This window comes from Falco naumanni, chromosome 4, assembly GCF_017639655.2.
Source record: "Falco naumanni isolate bFalNau1 chromosome 4, bFalNau1.pat, whole genome shotgun sequence".
Lineage (NCBI taxonomy): Eukaryota > Metazoa > Chordata > Aves > Falconiformes > Falconidae > Falco > Falco naumanni.
In genome coordinates, this window is record NC_054057.1 from 85915217 (window position 1) to 85943198 (window position 27982).

A 27982-nucleotide genomic window follows, 5' to 3' on the forward strand; every position below is an offset into this window, starting at 1 on the left:
GGTTTAATGTCAGTGTTTAATACAAAAAACAATAGAAATACAGCGAGAGAATCCTTATCACATATGCACCCCACGGTTTCCTTCCAGTGTGTCAGCAGTCTGCTCTAGCAGACTGGAAAATAAAAAATAGTTTTTAAAAAATCTTCAGAAATTACTCAAAACAATGCCTATGGTTTCACTTGCTCTGTAGCGTACATATTCTTTAAAAGTCAGCCCACATTTCTCTGTATAATCTCACCACTGAATTCTTTTTTCTTCAGTCCTGGAGGTACTCGCCCTTACCAGGCTGCTAAGAAAAGCAGCCGTGGCAGCCGTATTTGCACTTCAGGCAAGATGATAAGATTGAAGCAGCTTTTCAGCTGATGACATACAAGCATATGGGCCAGCCCTGACCTGGTCATGGGGACCAGGCTGTCCCCTCAGGGAGGGACAGTCACCTCTACAGGGAGCCTGTTCAGAAAAAGTAATTAAGAAAAAAAAATGCTTCAATCCACTGGCTCGCACCTGGGAGGAGCTGTGCTGTTTCAGGAGGCAGCACCAGGTACTTTGGGGTACCAGGTAGGCACTAAGTGAACATGCAGTGCTATTGCAGTCCCCTATTTGGGGGCATATAGCAGAACAGCAGGAAGGAGGACCCCAAAAACCTGCCTCTCAGTGGTTTAGAACATCCTCATTTCTGCTGGCACAGATGTTCAGCCTTCCGAGAGGTCAGCCAGGCACACTTTGTAAGCACTAAAACAACTTAAAAGAAATACAGAGTGTTTTGTTTCATTTTCCTTTAAAACCTAGTGAGACAGCAGCTGCTCTGATATAACTTGTCCTACCATCTTCCCCAAAGAAGTGCAAATTAGAGCTGGAAAGGTATGAAATGCAATCATCTTGCCTTAGCAATAGGAGGCTGCTTCAGCAAGAGGAGAACAGCTGCCCTCTTTAAAAGTGTCAGCGAAGTGAGTGCTGCCAGAGCCCCAGAACAGAGGCAGTTCAGCATGGCTCCCAGGGATGGATGCTGGGCAAGGGGCACCCACTGGCCCACCCATGGGTCCCTAGCAGCAGCCAGGTGGGACTGAGTGCTGCCTGCCTGCCCCTTTTCTCCCCATCAGTTCTGAGCCAGCATGGAAAAGTTGCAGCTCCAAATTGCTGCTCACCAGACAGGGAGAGGAGATGGGACCGGCCATCAACATCATCAACCCCAACATACTCCCATCCAGCCCCTCAAAATGAGGGGCTTTGCGCATGTGTCCACCTTGATCCATCTTGGTGGTTGAATCCCCTTGAAATAGGGCACATCGGCAGCATTTGCTGACTTTTGAATTTCTCTTGGACTGTGTTTGCTTTTGGGTAATCCTCACAGACCTGTGCCATGACACCGCACACCCTCACTGAGGGCTGAGGAGGGAACCTCTCCCTTTGACAACCAGAGATAAAATACAGACCTCCACGTTTCTCAGGGTACTGCTGCTTTTTGCCTTCTTTCAGCAAATCTCTCCCCTTCCCGTGACCCAGCGCAGCTCCCACCCTAGACCCTCCAACACACATCAGCAGCAAACGGGACCTTCTTGCTCCAGCTGCTCCCCTGAGCTCACAGTGTCATAGCCTTCGCGTGGCACCAAGGTCCCTCCCTGGGCACAGTGTGCACGAGAGGCTGGAATGAAGGACCAACCAGTCTGAAATTCAAAATGAAATCTGCTTTCCAGCCATTCAGAGGGAATAAAAACAGGGCTAACTGGCTCTTTTGCAAGAATCATTTGCTAAATGACAGCATCTCTAGGATTCTCCAGGAAACAATCAAATCGTGTAACGAACTGTTACCAGATGGCAAATCCCATTCACTAGGAAATTTGCTGAACGTTACAAAAACCAGCCCTGAGTGAATGTCTTTCTTAGGGGTCTCATCTCTGCCATGGAGAAAAGGTGGGGACTGGCTCCTGGGGACAGCAGCATGGTCCCACGCTGTGCACGGGGCTCCGGCTCAGCCCCTGGAAAAGGTCAGGCTCAGGTTTGCTAATAAGCGTGCCGGGCTCATGGCCACCTTCCCCTGCTCTCTCAGAGGATTGCAAAACCCTTGCAGAGTCAATCACATAAACAAACAAGATTTTAGGCAGTGGTAAGGAACGAAAAAAAAAGGTGGAGAGGGAAAAAAACCCCTATCCTTGAGAATCATCTATGCAGCAGAAACCCCCAAATACATGATAGCAGGTAAACACAGGAGTGTGTAAGCTTTTCAAAGGAGGCACTCTTTTATAGCATAGATGATCATAACAGCAAAATAAATCATCTTTCTTTTACCATAAAAATGTTTTACACCATTCAATTAAAACCTCTGAGATAAAATAATTTCTCCTGGGTGTTTTCCTTTGCTCTTCTCTTTCTGTCAGAAGTCATTTCAATATTTTACTATCTTAGTAATAAAAAATACATAATGGCTTGCCAGCCAGTATTATTTCAGCAGCTCGTTCACTACATGAAGAAATTCAGAACAGTCTTTTGCTGCACTTTATACTGGAGATAAAAATGTGTGCCCGAGTGCCAGGGGCTGTGACAGGAGCAGGTCATTTTCTTGGCATTGCCACGAAGGCTCTGGGCAGCTGGGGAGAGCCAAGCCAGATTTCCATCCCTAATGGCTGCGGGTAAGGCATTGCACAGCCACGCTTCCATTTCTTCCCCCAAATCCACATGAAAAAAAAGAAAAAGGGAGGTGAATCAACACTTCTCACTCAGCACAAATAATAAATCTGTGCTGCCCAATTGTATCCTTTAAAACACTATATGCTTAAGTGGTCCCAAGTGGAACAACGTATCTTTCCCCTAGTATTAAGAGCAGCAATAAATCTACAATTACTTTATTACTCAGTTGTACTAAAACATGCATTAAGCCCTTCTAGCAAATTCGAGTTTTATAAAACAATTACTTGATTCTGACATTAGAAAGAGTCTAAGTCGAATGAGATGTCACTGGATACTTTTCAGACCACGTGTTTCATTTTGAAACTGATCTTCTATCATTGAGCTATGGTGTCACTAGAAAGAAATTCCCTAAGTTAAAAAGGGTAAGGTACATCTAGGGTAAATATCAGGAAAAGGACTTACAGTAAGGAACTGCAGGTCCACACAAGAAAGACTTGCTTGTGTTTCAGGAATGCGTGTGTATGTATATAGACACGCATATGCACACACATATATAAATAAAAACATCTAAAATACTTTTCTGCACATCTTTTAAGAAAACTCCCTTCTGTTAGATGTAATGGTATTTTCCCTTCTTGTGCAAGAACAAAGGGATAAAAAGCCCCTTAGGAAACAAACATCCCGTCATGTCATGCAAAGGCCCCATTAATAAAGGATGAGCAAAGAGGAGGGCAGAAGATGCAGGAAACAAAAGTAGAGCGCTGAGCCTAATTAGACTGTTCCACAAAATTTCTCAGGAGGCATTCACTGAAGCTGAGGAGGTAAATATTTTATAAGGGGAGCTCCCTTTCTCTTCACGCTTCTCCTTGTGCCCTCTCCTGAACTAATTACTTGCTTTGTAGAGGGAAACACTGCTAATTTTAGCTTTATGGGGCCCTGCGTGGAAAGCAAGGGAAGTTCCCTGGATGACTGGGATTGTGGCTCACTTCTGATTGCAGGGGTGGCTGTTGCTGGAAAAGGGGTCTGTGCAGCGACCTGGCAAATGTGCTGTCCTGGGTATGTGGGGTGGCCCCACATTGTGTGGCCAAGGACAGGGCTGGCGATGCAGCAGGAGCTGTCCCTGGCAGCTGGGGATGACACAGTGCCCTCTGCTTGTGTCCTCCAGTTCCCACTGTTCATCTACTGGGCCACCTTAGCTCTCCCATCCACATAAATCATCCCTATGCTGTCCCACCCCATGCACACAGGTTGGGAAAAGAAGAGACAGAGAAAGTAGCTACTGAGGAATTCAAATTGTTTAGATAGCAGACAAAGAAATAAAGACAGAGAATAAAAGGGAGAGAAGGAGGAAGAAATACTCCAGCCTCCCAAATTAAAGTCACTTAGAAATCTTTTTGTTCTTTTTCCCAAAAGAAAGGTTAAAAAAACCTACAGAAAATATTTGCAGCTTTAACAGAAAACACCTGGAGCCAACCAGGTCATGAGGGAAGTGCCTGCACATGGGAATGCGAGGTACTGAGCATGGCTGGATGGGTAAGAGCACCGAGGAGCTGGGGCAGCTCTTTCCCTGACCTGCCCACTGCTAATGAAAGGACTAGAAGGGGCTTATAAGCATCCAGCACAAAAACCTGGCTGTAAACTGGTATTTTGGCATGTTCCCTGATGCCTCAGCATTCAGCAGCAGCTTCAAGGCCAAGGCCAGGCTGGGGGAGCACGTGTGGGCTCCTGCACGTGGCTGGAAAAAGCCTCTTCTCCGTAAGTAGCTGCCAGCAGGCTCCAGGGAGGGGAGTGGACCTGGAGTCCCCACTGAGCCCCAGCTGCATCCGAACCACAGTGTTGGGGGAGACTGTGCAGATCTCAGTTTCCCCACTGGGAGCTCAGACAAGCTTCTCCATCCTCCCAGGATGCAAGGAGTCAAACCAAGCGTCTAGCCGAACCCTGCCCAGCAGTGGGAGTCTGAGGAAAAATATAGAGCGGTAGTGGCGGGTCCCTGGTACATAATCCAGCATCCCACAGCGTGTGCCTTGGGACCTCCTGTTCCCTCTCTGCCCTGTTCCCCACTCCTTTGAGGGCACAGCCGGAATAAGTCCTTGGGCTGGCACAGCCCTGCTTACTCTTTTGCTCTCTCTGACACCAGAAAGGAGAAAACCTCTGGGGGATCAGCACTCCCTCCTTCTCCTGATCTGCCTGGCTTTTCCCCAGCCTGGCACCTGCAGACCAACATTGACTCTTCTGGGCATGACCCTGCCTACGTTTTGTTCTTTATCCCAACGGAGGGAGGATGCTATGCACTGAGCAACTGCCTGAAGCACTGGGGCGAGACCCCCGGCTAGCCCCACAGGGCTGCGCACCACTCGGTAGGAAAACCTGATTCATCCCTGCCTGCATGGCAGAGAGTGTATCTCAGTTCAGCAGACTGGGGTTCACCTTCTCATTGTCTGTGCCCAGCTTAATCCATTGCTTTTTAGGCTTCTCAGATGCTTTGCCTTCATTTGTTATCTCTCCTATTTCAGCTTACAAAATCCGAGCCCTGGGGATCCCACGATGTTGGCAGCAGCCCTGTCGCACCTGATTTTTGTTCTTTTCCCAGGGCAGGTGCTTCTCCCCTTAGCAACATGGCATGAAGGAAACAAACAATATGAAATCAGCAATTGCAAGCAGCACAAAGTTTTTCAATGTATTTTTTTCCCTTTTCTCTTTGAAAAATACTAAGAAAATGAAGAACTGGGCTGACAAATTGATCAGTGTGTGGCTTCCCTGTCCTTTGTTCAGGGATTTTTTTGCAGTGGTTCTGTCCTCGTGAAGCCTGGCTGATCCGAAGGACTCCCTGACTGAGATGTAACATTTCCCTCAACTCAGAAAATCCGCACTGATCTTTTAACAGGATTTCCCATGGTTTGGCTATAATGTGGATTAAATAAAATAAAAAAGCCACCCAGCTTTTCCCTTTCAGCTATGGGCACTTGCTCAGTCCAGTGTGCTTTTATGCTAGGGAGGAGATTTGGAAGCTGTGGGCTTGCAAAGCAGAGAAATGGTTTGATCTGCAAACGCACACTGAAGCTCTGTAAACTCCTGTAAGTTTACAGCACAGCTTTCCGTGCTAGACTGAAAAGCTGCCAGTGGAGGAGAAGGCATTGCACCTGACTGCAAAACACTTTCCACTGAAATACATATGCACAGATTCTAAAGAGGTGGCATCTTAGCAAGCCTCTTCATGCTAATAGCATCTCATCTTTACTGATTACGAATAATAACTAAGTTCTAGTAGGAAGTGAATTTTTCCCTCCATCCTCATTCCCTTTGGGCCTCCCCAGGGTTTCCATCCCCAGCTGCTGTTCACCTTGACCTGGACTCCTGTTGGATGCATACCCCTTCTGCTGCTCCAGTTGCACCATACAGGCAGACCTACAGCTTCAAGAGCTTTCAGAAAATGTGGCCTCTTCACTAAGCCCAGGGCCAACACGATGGGCCAGAACTGTGTGACGGGGTTGGATTTAGGAGTGGGAGCAGCCACCATGCCCTGGATGAAGTCCTTCCTGCAGGAGCCTCGAAGCCTGCACACTTGAGAAAGGCACAGACATGCACTGAGACACCATCCTACTGTGCCACACTCCCTGGGCACTCCCTAACCTCATTCAGCCCCTGCTGTGACAGAAGAGATGGACAGGGGAGGGTGGAGGGCAACATGGCCTTTCCCCACCTTCTGAGGGCCCCGGGGCACAGCAATGTCCTGATGCAGAGCTGGCCCCACAGAAAGCATCAGAGACAGCATGGTGCTGGGATCAGTCAGCAGCAGTGAGCCTGACACTTCAGATGGTAAAAATCCTCCTGCTCTTGCCCCAAAGCCCACTCCAGACACCTTCACTTTGCTGGCTTTTCCTCAAAGCACAGCACAACCAACTTTTGCATCTACCCCCTGTGCATCAATAGCTAAAAAACACCCGATAGCAACAGCCAAACAACTCCCCAGAGCACTAATTCCTGTGTTACAATTATACTTCAGGCCATATGAAAAATTCAACACTATAGCACAGCCACGCTCATTAATCCCACCCCCCCCCAAGCTTTTCTTGACGCTGCTCCCTCACCCCCTTCCCCCCCTCCCTCTGCATGGGTGCATAAGAGAGACAGAAAGGAGGACTAGGACTTCTCCAGTCATGTTCGTTTCCTTCCCTGTTCGAGACAACTAATGAGATCTGCGTGGGCGAATGTCTCCTGCACCGTGTCGGATCTACTCTCACATGGATCGACGCATGTGATGGGAGCACCGTGGGGCATGTGTGCATGTGTGTGTGTGCCGGATGCGCTCACGCCGAGCTGGGGGCTGTGCATACAGCAGCTGATGCACAGCCACGCTCGCCTCCCTTAAAGGTTAAATCAATCCATTATCCTTCTTATTAGGCTTTTTCAGGCTGGAATAGCTGTGCAGAAGGGAAGGGGGTGGTCTCTTCCCCTTCCTCGAGCTGTCAAGGGAAGGAACTTGATAGGATTCAAGCTTTAACCCTCATCCCCACCTCCCAGATCTCTGCCAACATGTTGCCAGCCCTCTATCCTCCCCCTCCACAAAAGCCCCCTAAAAGGAGCAGCAGTGAAAGGCTTTTTGAATGCTGGAGCACTGGCACTACCAGGCTAGCAGGCTGGGAGCAAGTTACGGACTCAGACATCTGTATCCAATGCTGATGTAAGCTGCAGATTGTTTGTCGCTGCTTTGCTCCCCCATAAAAGCTTTTTCTCAGTGCTAATCTGCTCTTTTTCCCCTGGGCAGGCTGGAGAGATTAGCTCTGTGCCATGTGAAATGAGCTGGGCAGGTCTCAGCCCTTCCCATCACAGACAAGCAGTAGGAATGAGCACCCACCGAGGGCTTCAGAGAGGAGGTGCTGGCACTCTAATAACAGAATTTATCATATCAAGGAGAGGAGGAGATGAACAGATTTTAAAAACACTAACAAAATGGATACCTGGTCCCACAGAAGAGAAAGAAAGGCTGAACCCATGGGTTGTTCATTTCTACGCATACTTACATCAACCACGGGTCCAGATTTCTGGATACAAGTGGATAGTTGCTTAAGGCCAATTGGTGTTTTTCTGTCATCATGATTTTGGTTTGATTTTTGAGTTGGAAATTCATCCTCTGCAACACACAATATTTCCATAAGAAAATTTAGACTTTTCCATTGTTTTTTCAAGGTGCTGTCACAAAAAAATCAAAAGCCTCAGGTTAAAACTGAATCAAAACCAGTGCTTTTCTCTTTAGCCCAACATTATTTGCTGCTTGAAAACTTCATGGATGTTTTAATTTGCCAGTCTCCAGGACTGTCAGTTCATGCATCCCCCCCAGCCTTAGGTATTTAGCTGGGTATGAACTTTTCTGGATCCACTCTGTAACTCTTCCTTCAGATGAGGTTCTATATTAAAAGCAAGAGTTAAAATTTTATACTCAATTACCTAAGAAACAGGACACCCAGCAAAATCCATTTACACAAACCTCCAGCGAACTCTTCGTCTAAAAATAAGCTCATTTCCTGCAGTTAAACCTCATACCTGCTGCCGGAAACCTGAATCATGCTGCCAGCAAGATATCAATCTCAGAAACACAAAAAGCACCTTTGGCTTTTTAAAACTATTTGGAGATCAGTGGGTGGATCCTAATAGATTACATAAACTATCCTGGAAGGTCTACGAATGAAAATGTAGAGTGGTAAAGCCAGTGCAAATCAGAACCAGCTGGATTATCCATCTGGGGTCAATCAGCAGGAATCCATGGTCCTCCATGGAGCTCTGTTGATTCATAGCAGTTGACCCACGTTTTCCCTTCAGAAGCCTTTAATTTCAGTTGGTGTGAAAACAATGGGCAGGTTTTAACTCCGGCCTGTGGTGTTAAGAGTTCTACCCACTACAAAAAACTTGGTAGAGGCAAGACATTAGGAGTGCTCCTCTTGGAGAATGATGGATTTCTCCTACATGGACTGTTCCTTGGTGGGCTTCTCACGAGAACAAAATCACCTTCTTACAAAGTTAGCTATTGTTTAGCCAGAAAATTTGAACGTGCCATTTTTTATGAGGCATGGTAACCAAGCGCCTTTACTCAGCTCCCTGCATATACCCAAGTACAGCTGCTCTCTTCCCTTCCTTCAGTTCACTCTGTAATTATATCACATAAAGGCAATCAAGTTCCCTTGGCAAGATTTATTCAATTCATCCTCCTGGGCCTAATCTTCTAACCCTACGTGAGTTTATTTAAGGCATCACGATTGGAGTGCTGGAGTGCCTCCTTGCCTGTCATGCAGGGCTTTGCACAGCTTCTCGAGGGAGACAAGTAATGCCACTGTCTTCAGGCGGCTGGTGGGAAGGAGATGTGAAGGAAGTGGTTCCAAACCCACTCTCCTTTATAGCTTTCCTCTCCTCGGGTACAAGGTGGTTTTGGTGGCCAGTGACTCTTTACCCACTTGGTGCTCTTATGCTCCCTTAGAGGCACGGGGTGTCTTCAGGAGACCAGAGAGAGATGCATCTGCAGCTCCTCCTGGCCTTTATCCCAGCCACTTTCCATCTAGTATTTGTTCCATTCAGGTCAAGGAGTTATTAATCACCAAGAAGTCCTGTTCATCTTTTTAGGACACCACTTCTGCTTTCGGTTTTCTTCACCGCCCTGCCACTTTTTCAGTTGCTCACTCTTTCTGGGCTGGGTAGCATTTGAGGACTGCAGGAGGAGGTAGCTTCTCTCTCCTTTCTCATTGGCAATATCTGGTTTGATGCAGGTTTCCTTTTCTTCTCACCACCATCGTGACTGCATCCAACCCTCAGCTCAGTAATCACTGACATCCAAACAGGATGTTTATGAGCTAATTAAATCAATAGCTTAGGGTACGCAGGTCTACAGATCTTACCAGGTCTTTCCCTCTTCCGTGCAAGAGTTTTTCTACAGAGTTCTTCTCACTTACACGCTACTTTTGAAGCCTTGATAACTCCCTCCCACCTCTCATATGGCCAAAGGTGAAAGCCTTTTATTACTGCAACACAATGAGCAAAATATTCCCACTGTTGGACATGACAGCTTTGGATGACCAGTTCTGCACACAGTTCACAGGTCTCTCCTCATGAACATACCAAGCTGCATTATAAAACTAGATCAGCATCTTGGTCTCCTTATTTCCATGTGAAAGCCATCCCAGAGTCTTTCTTCTCCCATGATTAGAAAAGGTCAGTTAATGTCTAGCCTAAATTACAAGGCTGGGTTCTCCCACATCTTTGTTCTTTACAAAGTTTTCTATTCTCTGTACTTACTCTCAGCATCTTCTATTAGGAGCAATTAGTGCTCATTTTGGTGGGAAAGGTGTCTCTTTATCAGCTCACGGCAGTCAGGCGGGTCTGGCCCTGGCTGACCTTCTGTACATTGCCTCAGCCTGAAATTCCCCTTGAGAGCCAGATCCCAGGACTGCACACAAACTCCAGTGAAGGTCCTCCCAGTCCCTTGTACAATGAAGCAACATCACAGATGAAACATTTGAGGAACACTTCTGCATTTTTTTTAATCTCAGCTTGTTTATAAGCTGCACTTTGCTTTGATCTTGGACAGTGATTTCTATCATCCTTTCCTGAGGAGGATGCAGTGTGCGTTTAAACAGGATGTGGTGTGTGTGTGCACATAGCACTGAGATAGCCAAATAAATGATGAAAGGAAAATAAAGAGGCCAGAGCACGGTGTTTGAAGGTTTCCCTTTGAGGCAGCTTCACCTCACCACTTGGCAGGCAGCTAGTCATTTTATTTTTTTCTCAGTGGGATTAATTACATGGCAGGCAGAATTCAAGGAGTGAGATGTCAAAACTTTTAGCTTTAATATGACTTGTCCAGGTCAACACAACCCAGCTGAAAATCAGCATGTGTTATACAGCATGTTCAGTGCCTTACAGCAAGACCAACATGACAGTAATGGGCATGCTACCCCCGAGGAGTCTCAATTCTTGGGCTCTCCCTGTGAGCATCACTCCGTGCTGCATCCCAGCAGAAGTATCTGGCCTGGCACACACTGTCCCATTCGTTTGGTCTAGACAACATGAGTTCTCTGACTGGAACTGATTTGCAGATGGAGGTTTTCTCCTCTTTGATTACACTGTGTCATAGGTATGAAGAAATTGCAGGAGAGTGGATAGACTGGCTGTGCCAGTCCTGCAGGCATTTCCAGTGCTGTTTTCCCAGCAGTCCAAATGCACTGGGCCATAGTAACCCTGGGGTGTCCCATGGGAATTTCCCAGGTGACATGTACACAGGACCAGTGGTAGCTACACAAACATGGGGAGCTCACACGGGTCACCTGCCCAGGCAGCTGCTCCTCAGCCCCTTGCTAAGGAGGCCACTTGCTGTTACCCACAGTTTACTTCCACACATAACTGGCCATTTGTGAACTTCTCTTTGCCATGGCAGACTCTGATTTATACTGTTATGTGATGCATTAATTAACAGCAATTTTGCCTTCATTCGAGCTCAAAGAGAGCAGCTAGTGAAGCGTTCACACATTCATATGCTGCTTTTGCAGCCTGGGGAGAGGTGCTTGCCTGCTCCCCTTTCTGAGCTGCAGCCTACTTGCGCTGACCTTGCTAGCTCAGGGCACTTTGCTGGTGGCTTTTCTCATGTTCCCCAACTGGAAGGACTGTTGGTCTGTTTTCACATCTTACAGTATGTTTATGTGCTAGTGCTATTTTTTCAGTTGGTTTCCCAAGGAAACCAGGCTTACGTGATTATCCTGTGTTTGTGTGTGTGTGTGTGTGAGAGAAAGAGGAGTAGTCTCCTTTTAATAACTTTTAAACCTGTTGGGCAGTTGCACCCAAATTAGGCAGCAAGGTTAGAGATATCATCTTCTATAGACATTATTTTCACCAGACTGCATTGAAAGTAAACCCATGCCATTTGTGTCCATACTGAGAAACAGCCTCAACCAGTGGGAACTCCACTGTAGACATCACAGAATCCACCCAAAATGATCCAACTGCCCAAGTGAGACCAGTTGCCTTGTGTAAAGGAAAATGAAGTGTGTGAAGTATTTATGCAGTGACCTTGTGCATCACATATACATGAGAGGGACAGAGCTAGTGAGAGCTAGGCTGGGAGTCATGCGGGGGGGTACCTGATGCAGCGTACCAGCCAGCGTCTGCCTCTTGAAATATCGATTGAAAACCCAGGTTTTCAAACCCTAACACCGCTGGAAGTCTGAGTCCTTTGATAAACACGAAAATTGCCTCAGGGCCCTACAATTCAAAAATTAGAGCCTTCCTGAAGAATTCCTCTTTGTTACCCTCCTGACAATGAATGCTTCACTGGCTCTAGGAAGCAACCGCAGACAGCAATCTCAACGCTGCAATTAATTTTTTAACCAGCTTTCAAAAAATCTTTCAGTCAAGGGATCTTCCTGGTCTGCCATGTGCTCCCTTTCACGTGGGCCCCAGCTTTGATGTTTGAAGGGGAAGGCTGCTGGGACGGGAGGGCAGCAGACAGTGCTGTTCGGTTGCCTGTGTAAAAGGAAACGAAGAAACAGATCCAAAGTGAGAGACAAAAAAGGTTTTTCCAGCTCAGAAGCGGGAAGTTTCAGCAGACAGCACACAGCACAAAGAGATTTCTTTCCTTGCCGGTTTATTCTTGGGCTTTCAGGCTGTCTTATTTAGGTTATATTCCAATACACACTGAGCTTGGATTAAACTGCTTTCCCTTCCTTCTATTGACAAGATGGCAAAGGCTCAGGGTGCTACTGGCCTGTGCAGTGAGCAGCAGCTCTGCCGAGCGCTTTGCTCGCCTGACACACCCCATTGAGTCCAACAAATTCTCTCCAAGGCTGTGCTAATGCTTTCTGCCTAAGAGGGGATTAGGATGGTCTGCCTCGAACTTCACACCCCCCTCCTGCCTGGCTCTCTCCTTCCTGGGCCCCAGCCTTTGCAATAAGGAATAAATCACTGTAAGGTTCATCCCGGCTCGTGTTCTTTTGCAGTAGCAGTGGCTTCTGTTGTTTAGCCGTTATGGCCAAAAAGTTTATTTCCAACTATGCTCCTGGAGCTCCAGTGCAACCCCAGCCCTTGGGTTTGCTGTGGCTTGACACAAGCTCATTGAATGGCAGCTTCTAAATACACGAAGCTCCAAACAGCCCCATTTTTTAGCCTTAGATGCCGGCAGGGAGAGATGTGGATGCTCAGTGGGCAGGCGCAGGCAGAGTTCAGGCTCCTGGATCTCAGTCTTGTCTGCCTGGCTCTTTGCCACTGATGGTCCTGCTCTCTCCCTTCCCACTTGGTAATACTGGGATTCAGCTTGCAAAGTTTAACTTTTTTATTGTGTTAGGAGGGAATATTAATTCCAAGTCTGCCTGTTTGTCCTGTCAGCTCCGCAGCCAAGCTAGCAGCAGAGGCAGGGCTGTCAGCCCCCTCCCCTCGGCGCACTACACACAGCCCCCATCCCGTCTCACGTCGTCAGAGCCCTCAGAACTGTGATTTCCTAGCTTTTCCCAGAGTCAAAGAGCACAATAAGACCTTGGTAGATAGTTTCTGCATTTAAATCTTGCAATTAAAATTCACAACTCTGCTGGCTGCTAAAAATCAAGGACTAACAGACTTGCTGGTGTTATGATATATTGTAAATTTTTCCATCCCTGGTTAATCCATTAGCAGGGCAGTGAAAACCAGCTGGTTGCCTCTGTTCAAAGAAGCTTTGTGACTTTATTCCTGCCCTTCTCAGATGATCTGTAGGTATCAACCCCCTTTTCCCCCACACTAACAGATGAACATAGTGTAACCTCAGAGCAGTTAAGTCTCAAACTTTGTTCAGCTTGGGAGATGGTTGCTTTGATTTTAGACTAAAGAAATCTTTGTGTGTCCAAAAGCTTGTTCCACTTCCCCCCCCTGCAAGTATGTACATGGTCTAATAAATGATGCTGTCTCTCCCTACAAACTTTGCTGCACTTTATCCTCATACCTCCAACAATACTGTTTCTGCTGTGCTGATGTTGCTTGTTTTTTTTTTCAGCTTGGATGGCATGTTTTGAATTTACCTGCCAGGTGGTTGCTGTGATGGATAGATTTCCACAGAGGTAAAGGCTGAGCCAAGAGGAGGGAGAGGAAAGCCCTGTGCAGCTTTCCCCAGCACACAGGGGGAGACTGAGCTGTCACTGCCATTAATCAGAAAGCTGTCAGCACCAAAAGCAACCACTCCAGAGACCCACTTCTATTACAGAGGGAATAACAGCCCTGGGGAAGAAAGAGCCACAGATAGGAAAGGCATCTGCAAGGGACTCTGCAAATGCAGCAACACCCTGCTTCTGGTGAAATTTAGGGGCTGGCTTCATTTTGTAATGAGCAAAGAGATTACTAGAAAAGGAAAGTTGCACTGGATGGAGCTGATAAGGTGCCCTGCACATGCATGAAGAATAATCCCCAGCTGCCACTCATCCTACTGTCCTGAGCACTGAATTCCTACAGGGAAAGCACGGAAAAGTGGAACCTCAGTGCCCACCTCTCAAGGTAATGGTAACAACTTCATGTAACCTGTACTCAAAACCTGCCTCGCTGTGTCAGAACACTCAAACCTCACTGGGCTGCAGCAGAAGATGGTGTAAAAGAGCACTGCACAGGCAGCTCTGTGTCTTTCTTATGTTGGTAACACATCAGGAAAATACTCCTCCAAGCTATACTAACCTACCAGTCTGGCAGCAATAAAGTATTAATGCTTGCAAAATGCATAATTTACCCATATGGAACATTTACAAGCCACACTGATTTCTCATGAGTATATGCATATGTTCATCTAGGTACCCATGCCTATATATTTAGCTGTATTAAAAAAGCCGTACTTTGATTGCATCTGATTTGTTGAGTGATCAAGCTCACTTGCATCTATGGCTCGTTGTTGTTATTTACCACTTTCCCAATCTGAGTCATCTGCATTCTTTATTAGTAAAGATTCCAGATTTTCCTCCACGTCATTGACACAAGTATTGACAAGGCACTGGGATGAGAAGCCATCCCTGAAGGCCAGCACTGGGCACACCCTCACTTCGTGCTGGCTCTCTCTCATTGATTATATCCAGAGATCTATTTCCATATGCTAACAATGAGCTGCAGATGTTTTTTTGCCAAGGATTTGCTAGCAGGGGAGGTAAAACTCAGACTCATGTGAGCTGTCACAATTGATTCCATAAATTGGATTGTGTTGAGTTTTTGCTCAACTGCCAAGATTTTGCACTGGAGGTAAGGCAGGGCAGAAGCAAACAGATTTCATCTAATTTCATGGGAAATTTACTTCTTTTGGTGGGTTTTTGCAGTGGAAGAAATGCTCATATATAAGGAAGTGTAAGCAATCAGCGCACTCCTACCATCCTTGTCATTGCCTGCAACATCTATAACCTGATGAGCAGAAATGTCTTTTCAGGTATCATGGAAAATGTATTAAAATACATTTTATATTGTCCAGAGAAATAATTAACACAAGAATCAATTTGGCCTTGCATATGTTTTTTCTTAGTAAGTCATTGAGCCATTAACCTTGAGAAGGTCAATACATTGTCCTTGTTGAATTCAAGTAAAGCAACATTTAGAGTAATATTTAGAGGCAAAATTTATTCATAGTTTCTTAATACACTATTGGTTCCTAAACTACAACACCAAAGTAGCCTTTCTGCTTCCCTTGCCACCTGCCCAGCATCCCCATCCTCTCCTGCCCTCCTCAGGGAAATGAGATAAGATGAATGAAGAAGTAGACAGGCCCATCTTTCATCTAAAGAAAGCCTGAGTGATGCAGGTAATTTGGAGGCAGATTTATTGTCATGGTCCAGCACAGACTGTGCCACATTTTGGTGTAAAGTAAAATTTTTCATCAAGGCTTACAAGCCCTATTCAAATTTCACTAAGTCACCAAATAAGTGCGAGGGTTCCTATAAGGTCTTGGATCGGGCACTCAATACAGGTTAGTATTGTTAAGGCATAATTTGATGGTGCCTGTTCCAAAGTCACTTCAGTATCAGAAAAATATTCTCATCTGGTTCACTTTAATCAGCCAGCAGTCCGGGACAACACCTGGAGCGGATACCAAGCTATGCAGAAAGAAAGAGGAAAATTAGAGGAAATTAGAGACATCTTTGGAGAGCTCACTGGGAAACAAGGCAAATGCAAAGGCTGTCCCGCTCCTCCAAGGATCAAGAACAAATGCCTTCCTCTTCTGTAGCACAGACACGAGTCCCTGGACTCTGATTCATTCCTAGACCCTGCCTCATCCCTGGTCTACTTTGAAATCACCCTTTCCTGGGTGTAGTCAGATCACCGCCCAGTATCCTTATGTAACTGGTGGGACAGCAGGCACTGAGCTCTCCGCAGATGGCCCAACTTTATTTTGTTACTCCCTGTACTCAGGACCAGTGCTTGCTTGTCTTCCGTTCTCTGAAAAGGAGAATCAAGAATGGCCTTTCACTGCCCTTCCCACACTCAAACCCGGCCACTTTGGGATGCCATGGCCATCTCCAAGGCATCCCATCCTCCCTCCTCTTGATGGACATGGGGAAGCCAATGGGTCTTACACGTTGCATTGGTGTTCTGGGGATGTGACAGCAGCATGGCCCAAACTGCTGCAAAAACCTGGTTGTTTTGTGTGTATGGGCAAAGTCTCATGGGTTGAGACTGTAGTTCAGGTGCTCTTACAAAGTAAGTAGAGCCACAGGGCAGGAGGGAGAACTGCCACGGGGTGCTTGCGTCATGTCCTCTCCTGGAGGCAGTCTCACCCACGGAGGCTTTTGTCTCCACACCCACGAGGGATTTCGCCCATTTCAGATGGGAAGAGCCAAGTCTGCAAACTGAGAAGTTCTGAATGCCAGAGGGGAAGAAACAGCTTTAGTGACCTGAGGTGCTTTCCACACTGCACCCCTAAAAAAATACCCCCTTTCAAATAAGACAAGTACTGAAACCAGAGATTTTTCACGGCCTGAGAATGAAAATAATTGTTAAATAAATAATTTGGGGCTATAAAACCATTGTATGTAAGTGATATGAAAATAGGGTTTATTTTGATTTAGATGTTTTTGTCATTTCTTCTTTTAAGCTAAAATTGACTCTTTCCTTTGTCCCACATATTTTCAACTTATTCTGAACCCTAAATCAAAACATTTTTTGTTTGAAAAATACAGATGTGCTTGTTTCAACAGTTTCAATGCTTCCCCCCAAAGGAAATGGTTTTGAACGGAGAAATTTGTCAAATCAGCTCCCATCAACAATTTTGGCTTTAATAAATTATACTTTCCTAAAGGGAAAGAAACCACAACAACTAACATTAAGCTAAAAAAAAAAAAGAAATAAAATCCTGACCAGTGACCAGTTCTTGATGTGGGGAACCTGAATTACAAGGGGCACACCTTGGGTTTGAGTGACCTCGTCATAGGTTTCACAGAAACCAGTGAAAAGACTAGGAAAAAGAATGTAAGCATTGCAGGGATCTGGATGAAGACTGTCTTGGCCAAGTTCAGTGTGCCTTGGTCTCCCCATCTGTGCAATGAGGGCCACAGCAGTTAGAGCAGGGTCCAGCTGGGGTGAGGACAGGAAAGAGGGCAGAGGAGTTAGGAAGCTACACAGTGAGAACACGCTGCTGGATGAACTCTGCAGAGGATGCGGTTCACAGCACAAATTCAGATGTCTGTCAGCTGGGTGCTGGGTTAGCAGCTACGGCCGGAGGCACAAAGGGTCTTGAATGGTTTCTTTTTCTCCAGAAACTCCTGTGCCCTTATATTCATTCTAAGCAGAACAAAACTAATTTTGAAAGCCCTGAATTCTTCACTCACAACTTCTTACCTCCATTGTATGGAAAGCAAATATATATTCCAGGGCCATGACTTCTAATGCCTGACTTGCCCCACAGTGCACAGAGCATTGCAGAAGACAGCTCTGAGTCAGGGAAGGGCACTGCTCAACTTTGCCAGTCAGTCCTCACCCCAGGATCCTGGAGAGGAAAGCATCTTTTACCACACTCTGCCTGCACAGCTCTGGGCTTTGCATTGTAAATACTCTGCGGAAGTGATTCCTTCCCTGACAAAGAAATGAAAAAATGTATTTGCTTAGGAAAAACAAACTTGTGTTTGCTGTCACAGAGGAAAACTGCAAGCTAAGATAATATGTCACTGTTTTGTTATCAGGCCACATAGGCGAAGTCAACAGCAGCTTATACAGGGCTCATCCTTGAGGGACCCCTCAGAAAAAACTACTGGTGAGAAGAGAAAGGGACTGATCTGCTATGCTTGTTGCCTGGGCACAGGTCAAGAAATAATGAATTTTGTGCCTGGAAAATTTAGGCAAAAATGTAGGAATGACAGCTGTCAAGAGGGAAGGTGAAGTGTGACAGGATCTGCCTGGGGCACTGAGGGATCTGTCTCCAGGGCTCTTTGTTTCAGGCTGCTCCCATCCTTAGGGATGGTATCATGGAACTGTAGAATTGTTGGGGTTGGAAGGGACCTTAAAGATCATCTAGTTCCAACCCCTTGCCATGGGCAGGGACACCTTCCACTACGCCAGGCTGCTCAAAACTCCGTCCAGTCTGACCTTGAACACTAATATAGAATAACCTCAAGGATAATCTAGAGATGTCTCAGGGTCCCTCCCAGCCCCTTTTCTCAAGGTCTATAAAAGGTGTCTGCTATAACCAAGGCTATAATGTTTCTCATTTGGCTGTTCTGTCCATGGAGGGACTTTAGGAGGGTGCAGAAGACACTTTCAGCCAACATGAGGCAGCCTGGTGATTCAGGGCAGGGAGAACTTATGGGTGGTAAGATGTGCTCTGCAGACATTTCAATGCTTTGTCACTGTGCTGCTTTAACTCTTCCACAGCCTGTTGCCCATCCACAACACCCAACAGTTGCAGTGGCACTCCCTCGCATTTTTTGTGTCTCTTCCACAAATGTCACTGTTGGTCTGGGGAAAATCCAGCAGCCAGCAGAGATCCAGGAAGCCTCATCTTGTTGAAAAAGGCTTGGATTTTTAAGGGGGAAAAATCAAATTACAACATGACTGACTTCACAAAAAACACAGTCTTGAAAACAGTCGATCCCAGATTGGACCTAAAATCTAGTGTGAGAATGGAGGTGGGACCCACATTATAGCTGGTTAATACTTTGCAGAGGAGAGAAATGGAGGCAAAACCCTAGGAACTTGTAAAGTACAGGCTCCTCACAGAACATATTCTGGACAGATTTTTTATTTTTTTTTTTTGGTAGCTCAGGACCAGAAGGGACCCAGTCTATAAGGAATGAGAAAGCAGTCATCACTGAGGGTAGAGAAATAATTACTTTAAAACTGCAAAGTAATGTTAACTAAGATGAAGAGGCAAAACATGGTGCAGCCTTGACAGAAATCTGGATATATGTTGCCTTTCACAGAATTACATGGGTGACCTCCACAGCTGTAAATGGAGTGACAAACAGCAAACAACTCAAGAACATAAAAAATAACACTGAGATGTCATTAAACCTGAAGTAAATAGTTGATGAAGCAACTCGAGCAACCGCTTCCTCATCAAGAATGCCACAGTCCTGACCTTGGCAAGAAATCAAGTGGACCCATCCAGAATAATCTCGCTACTTCACATCCAGCATAATTTGGAAGTTATGAGGTAGTCACGTCCTCTAGTGCCCTTGTTGAATTTCCATTTATTAAGTGGAGTATTCAGTATCATTCTCCCCTTTTCATGCCACAACTTCTTGTTAAAATACGAAGGTGGAATGGAAGAAAAAGTCTCTGTGTAAAATTCTGGCTGAAAGATCATGACCTCAGGAATAAACATCTGTCAATTGAGGAGTCATACAGACTGCTTAGAGATGGGAAATGCTGTGATAAAGCTGGAAGAGTGCTACAAAACAAAAAGCGGCACATATAATAACTTGGTTATTACAGAAGCACTTGCCAACTGCCTCCTTTGAAGAAATGGCTTGTTCAGTCTTTTGCAGAGATAAGAAATACAGGAGCTGGGCCCAGAGGTGTGTGCAGAGCCCAGTGGGCAGTTGTGGGCAGCCTCCACCCAGGAGGACACAAACCCAGGCGTTGGGATGGAGGCCAGCCCAAAGCGAGGTGTGACTGTGGGCTCACTCTGCTGATGCAAGGACGACAGTGTCCTACTCTTGGCTCCCTGCTAGACCCAGCCTCAGGGCAACCTTTGCAATTGATTCTTTGCCTTGGGCCATTTCCACATTGCAGAGAAGACATGTGTTCACATACCATGCAACTGAGTTCTCCCAAAGTGTCTGCAAAGCTTCTGCAAAGCACCACATCAATCATCTCCTACTTTTCTACTGCTCCGTTAATGAACAGAGTTATTGGTATTTCAATACTGTGAATTAACAGAATCAGAAAATTAAATTATTCAACCCACAAGTGGTTTTGCAGGTTCATGGTATTCTTGTTCATTTAAGTAAAGCCATTCTTTGAACATGTTTGGGCAACAGCATTGCTACTGTAGCAGAATAATTGCTGTAATTGTCACAAATTGTTAACTCAGCAGGTGACACAGTGAAGCGCAGCTTGTTCAAAAATGAGATACGTGAACCAAGCAGCCCTGGAAAACAATATACTCCTCTGAATAAATGTCACAGGAAGCTTTACATTTCATCCTGCTCTTGGTAACTTTGGATGGCTTTAATTTTAAAAGTTGTGCATTCAATTAGCAAGTAAACCACCTGCCTGAAGAAGACTGGGCATAGTCAGTCATCCTGTCTGCAGCACAGTCGAGGCTTGCACTGAAGCTGACTTTGCTTATATGTTTTTACTGTATCTACATCTGTGCTCATTTAAGTACAGGAGCTGCTGAAAGTGTCAGTCAGGCTTTGCTGTGATTGCTGTACTCGTCAGTGATGTCTTGATAACACCAATAACCTTCCTTCCCCCACTCTGTGTGCCTGCACTATATAATATGAGGCACCACAACAGCTGTCACTACCTGGATTTCTCGTTTGGTCAAACCATCACACGCACTTCCCATTTGGTAAAGTCATTCTGTAAAATTAAATGAGAAGAAATCTGGAAACAAAATCTCCGTATCTAAAAGCCTTTTTTTTAGGGAAGGTCAACTCTATGTCTAAGCAGATGGAGCCCTTTTTCATCTGAAATTTCTGGTAGTAAACAGATAAGGGTAACAGTCTTTAACTGATTTTACATCTCCGTGCATGTACCTAACAGTGAGCAAAGGATTTCCTGCAAACTCCTTCCTCAGGCAGTGGCTATGGAAGGTTGAAATTTGTCGAGGTGATTTTCCAATTTTAAATGTGGGGTTTTTTTCCCTCCTGAAGTCAGACATTTCCATTCTGATGGATGTTTGCTCATTTTCTGATTTCTTTTTTAGATATCACATCCCCACTGTTTCCAGAGGACAAGGGGGACAGCTGACTAAAACCAAATGATTTATTTTTTTTAACTTACAATTTACAAAAGGAAGACATGTCTTTGTAATTATAATCCCCCCGACCTCTTTTACTGGTGAATTGTTACCAGCTTTGACAAGTTTACTGTGACAGGGAGATCTGCTGAAGAAATATGATGTTCCATACAGAGAGATGACTGAAGATCACCTTTTCCCATTTTCTCCCTTATGAGGTCTCTTAAGCTGCCACCCTTTAGTTGCCAGGTGGGTTGTATGGTGATCATCTAAGACACAAGCCTAAATTCCCAGTGAGTCTGGAAAACCTTCTGCAGAGTGCTGGCACTGCTGGCTGGCTGGAAAAGGCTGGAGGGAAGGCAACGTGAGAGCTAGCTCCAAGGCAGGGGAAACTCCTCATCGGGTTGTACTCTATTTGGAGTTCTGTTGGAAATAAAGTGGTGCTCTTTCTCCAAAAGCGATGTGCTTTTAAGAAGCCAGACTCATCTGAGCTAATCCAGTGCCTGCACACATGACAGTGCAAAGGCCAGATTCTCATTCCTCTCATTCTGGGGTAAGACAGTGTCGTGTCACAGCCAGGCACTAATGAGAGCAAGTTTAGGGTTTGGACTTGCTTCAGGCGTCACAGTGTTTCCCATAAGATTCCTACAGACACTCTCTCCGATAATTGCAGGGATGATGTTTTACAGTAATGATGAAATATTGCTTTTGAGAGTAGTGCTTTCACAAATAACAGCAATTGTGTTCAAAATAGCAATTCTGAGGCTGGCTGTGCAGGTAAATTACCCGAAATATCTGTAAAGGCAGTCAGATAAAATAACTGGAACAACACTAGGGCTAGTATGATGCTCTGGGGGCAGCTAAAACACTTCTTCCCATAAATCCTTTAAGTCCAACTTAATAACTTCCTCGGCGAGCTGACAGCCCTCCCCACAAGGACTTTTTCTTTAAATTTCTTAATGTGCAAAAGTGAATATTTGATTTCATCTGACAACAGCAAGACAGATGTTTCGCTTAAGGTTGGGAATGAGTCAGGTTCTTCTCTGCCTTCTTTGCAATCTGTCCTTGCCTACTTATTACAGGAGTAACAATGCCTGCAAGCATACACACAGAGGTCAGCTGGAGGATGGGGATACAACAGCCATGACCAAAGGCTATCTGCGCAACTCTTCACTCGGTTAGATCCAGGTATATTAGTTTATGAAAAGGAGTCAACACAGCTTATCCAAAAGAGAAGGATAAACTGTATTTAAACAGCTCAAAGCTTCCTTGATTTCTACTGCCTGGTGCTTCACTTTGGCTGCCTCTAAGCCTTCAGAGTGGCCCAGCCACCAGAAAATGAAATAAGGCTCCATTGAGGAAAGTCATTCAGACTGGAACATTTGCTTCCAGTCCTGCAAAACTGCTGGTGCCCGAGCAGGGAGTATGGACAGCTTGTTTTTCAAGAGAAGAAAACCACCAGAGATGTCAAAAGGGAAAGGCTAGGCAGAGTGGAACTGTTCTCTGTACCGTTATGAACCTTGTGTAAGAAGAGTTAAAGGACATAAGATCCAACAAAAACAGACATAGTCTGGAAATTAGAAAGTTTTTTGACTGTCAGAGGAGTGGATTTTTGGAGAGTATCTTCACAGCAATAATGAGGGCAGGCTGTCAGATACATTTATGGGCAGGTTTATGTGACACGGCTGCTTGCAACAGCTGGGGTTGGTCACCACAACCCAGGAGGGCTCCTTTGGTCTTATTGCTCACATGCCCTGCGCTGGCAGATGGGAGCCCAAGGAGGCTGTGGAAACACAGCCCCCAGTCCCTCTGTGGTGATCTGCCGAGGGACTCGAGATTGACTCCACCTTTCATGCACACTTCTGAGATCAGAAAAAAATTATAAGTCCTGTAACAAGGATAGTGAAACAAAGGCAAAGCAGGGAGGCAGTTTACAGATACATTTATTGTCTGTGCACTCTGCCTCTTACTCTCTATTTTTGAGCTTGCGTGAACAGACACTCAAGACGGAGAGGAAATGGAGTCGCTGCTGTGCTCCTGCTCAACTCCCTTATTTCTGACTTCTGTTCATTTTTATACAGGACCAGGAGGAATTTGTGCCCTCTGCACTTTTCTGGGATCTAAATACATTGTACACTTCATTCAAGCTGCAACAACCCTCAGATATTGGTACGCCCCCAAATCAGTGCTATTTATTCTGGGAGAGAGTCCATTTTGCTTTGGACTTTGCTTTTGTTTCTCTTGGAGCTGCATGACATTGCACAGCTTTTCTAAGGATAAGATCACAGACTATGCACTGTGAAGATTAAGGGGACTTGTTCATGGGGATACTGTGGTTTTGTTAATGGACAAAAAAGGAGATTTTTGTGAGCTCAACTTACATACAAAATGAATGTACATTACTGTATTCTAATTGCAAATAGCTTGGCTGGGGCTTTAAAAGCCTTTCATTCCAAGTCCAGTGTTTGTCAAATGTCTGTTAATACTAACCATGGTCATAAAGTGCACATTATTATTGTTAATACTTACAGGAGTCTTTTCAGCAACTGCCCTGCTCCCACACAGTCCAGCACAAATACTCTCCCTAGCATGGAGGACTGGAAACAACATGAATTAAAAGGGACGCAGATAAGAGGAAAATAACTGGTTTCATAAAGACTGTGAAGACTGAAAGAACTCTTAAAAGGCTGAAGACCCAGAACTGCCTAATCTGAGTGCGGACACCCCCTCCACTCCCCATCCCGCAGTGCTGAGCTTGCAGAACTTTACCCTTACCCTTCTTTGTCCCTATTTTAGGTTTAATTTTCATAGGCGAAAAAAACTTGCTTCATTTCACTCACTGGATTTCATGCACCAGAACAGCAGGGGAGGGTTTGGCTTTTCAGTGCTGCCAGGGAAGATCTGTCTTGTCTCACTCTGGCCAATGCTGGGCAGAAGACCCTGGATGAACATCTCGCAGCCACCCTTCCCTGCCCACTGCCAGCACATTTGTGAAGAGCAGAACCGCCGTTAGCCTTGCTACACAAGCTCCCATGTAACTTTGATTGTGAGATCCCCATGTTCAGAGATTAAGACAGAAATCTGGATGAAATTCAAATGTCTCAGTCTGTGAAGGATTAGGGCTTAGGGTAATGAATCCCACTGACTTCCAGTGAGACTTCAGCGAACTCTTAAGTGTTGACATCACTTTTGAAAGTACTCCCAAATTGCTGCAGGACTTTATAGTTTCAATGACTTGACCAAGGCCATGAAAGAAAGCCTGTAGCACAGCTAGGCATTAACTCAGGTCCTCTAAATCTCTGTGAAGTCCTTTAGATTGTAAAGAGCTTGATTAGTGCCATGCCCCATGTAGGTCTTCAGCTCTTTTTCTTAACACTGGGTTAAGCCTCATCCCACCATTATCTCTTTAGGAAGCATTATACAGCAGTAAAACAGTAACATGTAGAAAAAGATTAAAACCCCTTAGTGTTGTTAAGTGGTTTAATTAGTTGTGAAACAGTTGAATAAGAAGTCTCATTTTGGGCTGTGATAAAGAACACTGATTAGCAAATATTTACCTGGAGGAGGTTGTGTGGGCACAAGAGTAGTGGAGCTGGGGAGAAGCAGGCAGAGGCAAAGGATGAACTAGAAGCCACTCAGTGCATTACAAACACAGCGGGTAACATCCACAGCCCTGTTGGGTCATATAACTCCACCACAGCAGAATTACAAATGGAGTTGAAATTAAATATAAACCACATGTAATGTTATTCAGCAAGCGTGATACAATGCAGTGTAATAGCCTGATATTGTATATTAACCCTGGGAATTAGTAACCAAATTGCCCATGCCAACAACAAACAAATATCTGGTCTGTAGGGCTGAGAGAAGAGACGTTCTTGCTATGCAAAGTCATAATCTGATCATTTTGCAAGGGACTTTGGAGATAAACAGCCCAGGAAAGAATGTCAGTTCTATCTACATACATTAGTGCAATTTACATAAATTACTTGCTGTGAAAGATCAATATATGATTTTGTTCATGGCTCATATGTCTTCTTCTCCTGTCACCCCAGAAGTGAAGCAGAGGGTGATCTGTGTGTCAATGCATGCATGGTCTTGTCTGGCCAGGCTGATGTCAGCCCCCAGCTCTGCCCCCGCCAAGACTGGCCAACCTCCAGTCTAGGCTTTTTCTCTGGGCATTTAACATACTCTTCCAAGCAAATTAAAAAGTATAAATTTCTGCTTACACTACACTCAGGCACTGTGTCTGAAATCACTTCAGCTGACAATGTCAACCATGACCTCTTTCCTCAGCTGTACAAGGTCAGCAAGGGCAGACTGAATGTTTAAGCTCTTTGGTTTAAGTTGGGAAAAAAGCGCAATTGTCTGGAAAATGTGAGACTGCAAGAAACTGTGTGATAAGATTATGAATGCCACAAACTGTTTGCATGAAGTGTTCAAAAGAAATCCTATGTTATTTTTTTCTGGCTGAGAACTTCTAATTGGAAATAGCCTCTCCCAGGCTTGTCCAAACCCTAACAAGAACTGATGAATCCAACAGGAGCAGGGGGAAATCTCCAAGCCAGCAAGTCCAATTCTCTCCTTTCACAATAGCCTCATTCAAACATACCAACCTCTACCTTAATGTGAGGCTTTGGGTACAGAGGGACTTCAAACTTCCTTCTAGTCCTTAAAATGGACAACCTCATTTGTCCAAATATTTCTTGGCTTCTAGAGAGATTAATAAAACAGTAACCTGCATGTCAGCAATTCTCGGGCTGTCTACCACTGTGCCTCTTACTGTAGCAGCCCTTGTGGAGAGTATGTCTAGCTGTGCCAGAACCAACCTGCCTTTCAGATGTGCGGAGATTTCCTCTCCTTTTTGCAAGACTTAAAACCTCTCCTTGAAACCTGGGCTCCCTTGGCAAAGTATTTTAGCCTAGGTTCCCCCTCCCCTTCACTCTCTTGACTGCTGGTCTAGCAACACAGACTCTTTTACCCTGAAACTTTCTTCCCCTAGCCCCTTAAAAAAATCAACAACAAAAAAAGCCAGATGGCATAGAAATGCCAATGCTAGTTTAATGGTAAATGTGAGAAGTAAAACAGAAGAGGGAAAAGCAAAGAAATTTGTAAGCAGTCCCACTCCAGTCAAAGCAACCCAAGGAAGCAGTTTCTCCAGAGATGTAGTTCTTCTGGAATCAAACATATGGCAAATAGATTTTCTATTTTAAATTCACAAGCAAATGTTGGAATTTTCAAGCCAAAACCAATACACTATTATTTTCTTTCCACCCAGCAGTCATGAGGGTCTTCTACTCTGTTTTGCTCCAATTACTGAAAGGGCCAGAATCGAAAACTGTGGCCTCACTGAAATCAATGGCAAAAAAATCCTCAAGTTTAACAGAAGTAGGGTTTCAGTTCAACCCTGGCAGACTTCCACACTCAGAGTAGCTGCTCAGCTTTGGCATACTGAAAGCAGCAGAATCTCCTGTAAGATCCTGGTGGCATTATCATGACATTGACGACCCCATGCCCTCCCTTGGCAAGCAAGAATTGACAGCTCACTCTAATTTTAGAATAAGTTCACTGAGTGGACATTCTTGGGACTTAAAACCAAAATCTTCACACTTCTAGCAAACGTACGTCTCCTGCTCCTCCCAAGCTGACCACACTCTGGGATGGTGGCACTTTGCATCACAGAGAGCAGGTGCATGTCAGCGTGTCACTTCCCACATGCCACCTCTCAGCTAACATCCCTCTCTGTCAGATGGCAAGTGTGATCCTCATTGGTACCAGGTTCCTGTTAGATAATATTTATCAGCAACACCTTCCTTTCCACAGCATACGCAAGCTCAGAGCAGCCAAACTACTAATTTATCCCATAAGCTGAGAGCCAGCGAAGCACAGGGCCCTGCCTCCATCCCGGGAGCCTGGCAGCGGGTCCTGCCTGCTCCTTTGGCTTTTTTCCTTTCTATCAGCTGCCTTCTAAGCCAGTTTCCACAAAAGGGCTGGGAGATGCTGGGACTGAGCTGCTGCTTTCCCCCAGCCTAGCAGAGGCTGCGTTTCAGACCTGGGAGAAGGCATCACCCTCTGCTGACTTGAATCTGATGAATTTCTTATTAAAATTATTATCACTTGTATCTGCACTCAGGACTAGGCTGATAGTTATAAAGCATTCTGGGGTCCTTTGGGAAGAGAAGCACTTTTAAAATGTAGGATGGGGTTATTAACGATAAGGAAGGCATTGTAAGTATATAAAATTAGCCTGCTGGAGACACCCACCTCCTGTTCCTTATACAGTGTGACATCCTTATGTGTCTCAGCTCTTATCAACAAGGAATATAATTTCATTAGTAAATTAGAATAACTCCATCTCTCCTAATTATTAATTATTTCCTATAGCTTGTTAAAACCAACTTAGGCATTTAAAAACTGGCTGGGTAAAGACCACAGCCAGGCCTCCCCACAGCCCCCTCCCTCTGGCGTGCCTCCAGCATGGCCCCCAGCCTCAGTGGTGCGGCCATGGGAAGCAGTGAGACCCGCTGCAGCCTGGCCTGAGAGAAACCTGCAGCCCGTTGTCACCTGAAATCTCCATATTTACTTTGAAGCTGCAGGAAAACGGCTGCCTAAGCACAATCCCGGCCACGCACAGGGGTCCCCTGAGCACGCTCTGGAGCACTTACCAAGCAGGACAGCTGCTGACTAGGACGAAGTAGGGTTTTTCATCTGGGGATGTTTTTCAGGTTGGTCTAAAGGGAGCAGAAGGAAGAGCTGCTCCACAGCCTGACCACCCTGCTGCCATCCCGCCCAGCCCAGGCAGCACCAGCTCCCTCACGTCACAGGCCGCGTTCCCTTGTACAGCTGCGTTGTGGGTAGCTCTCTATTAGAGAGGGGCGCAGGCTCCCAGGCCTCGCTGGGCCCACAAGGAGCCTTTTGACTAAAAGCCCCGCTCTCTTAGAACATGCAAAACCAGTTTGTGAGAGACTTTGAAGGGAAAATGGGCTTTTT

General features: G+C 45.5%; 1 long non-coding RNA gene across 1 annotated transcript; it reads right to left on the reverse strand.

Moving 5' to 3' along the window:
• Positions 1–3: 3 nt before the first annotated feature.
• LOC121088082 lies at positions 4–27889 on the reverse strand. Its single transcript, XR_005827819.1, has 3 exons — positions 27658–27889; positions 7647–7756; positions 4–2657 (listed from the first exon to the last, which is right to left on the reverse strand). It is a non-coding gene; the product is annotated as an uncharacterized LOC121088082 (long non-coding RNA).
• Positions 27890–27982: the final 93 nt, after the last annotated feature.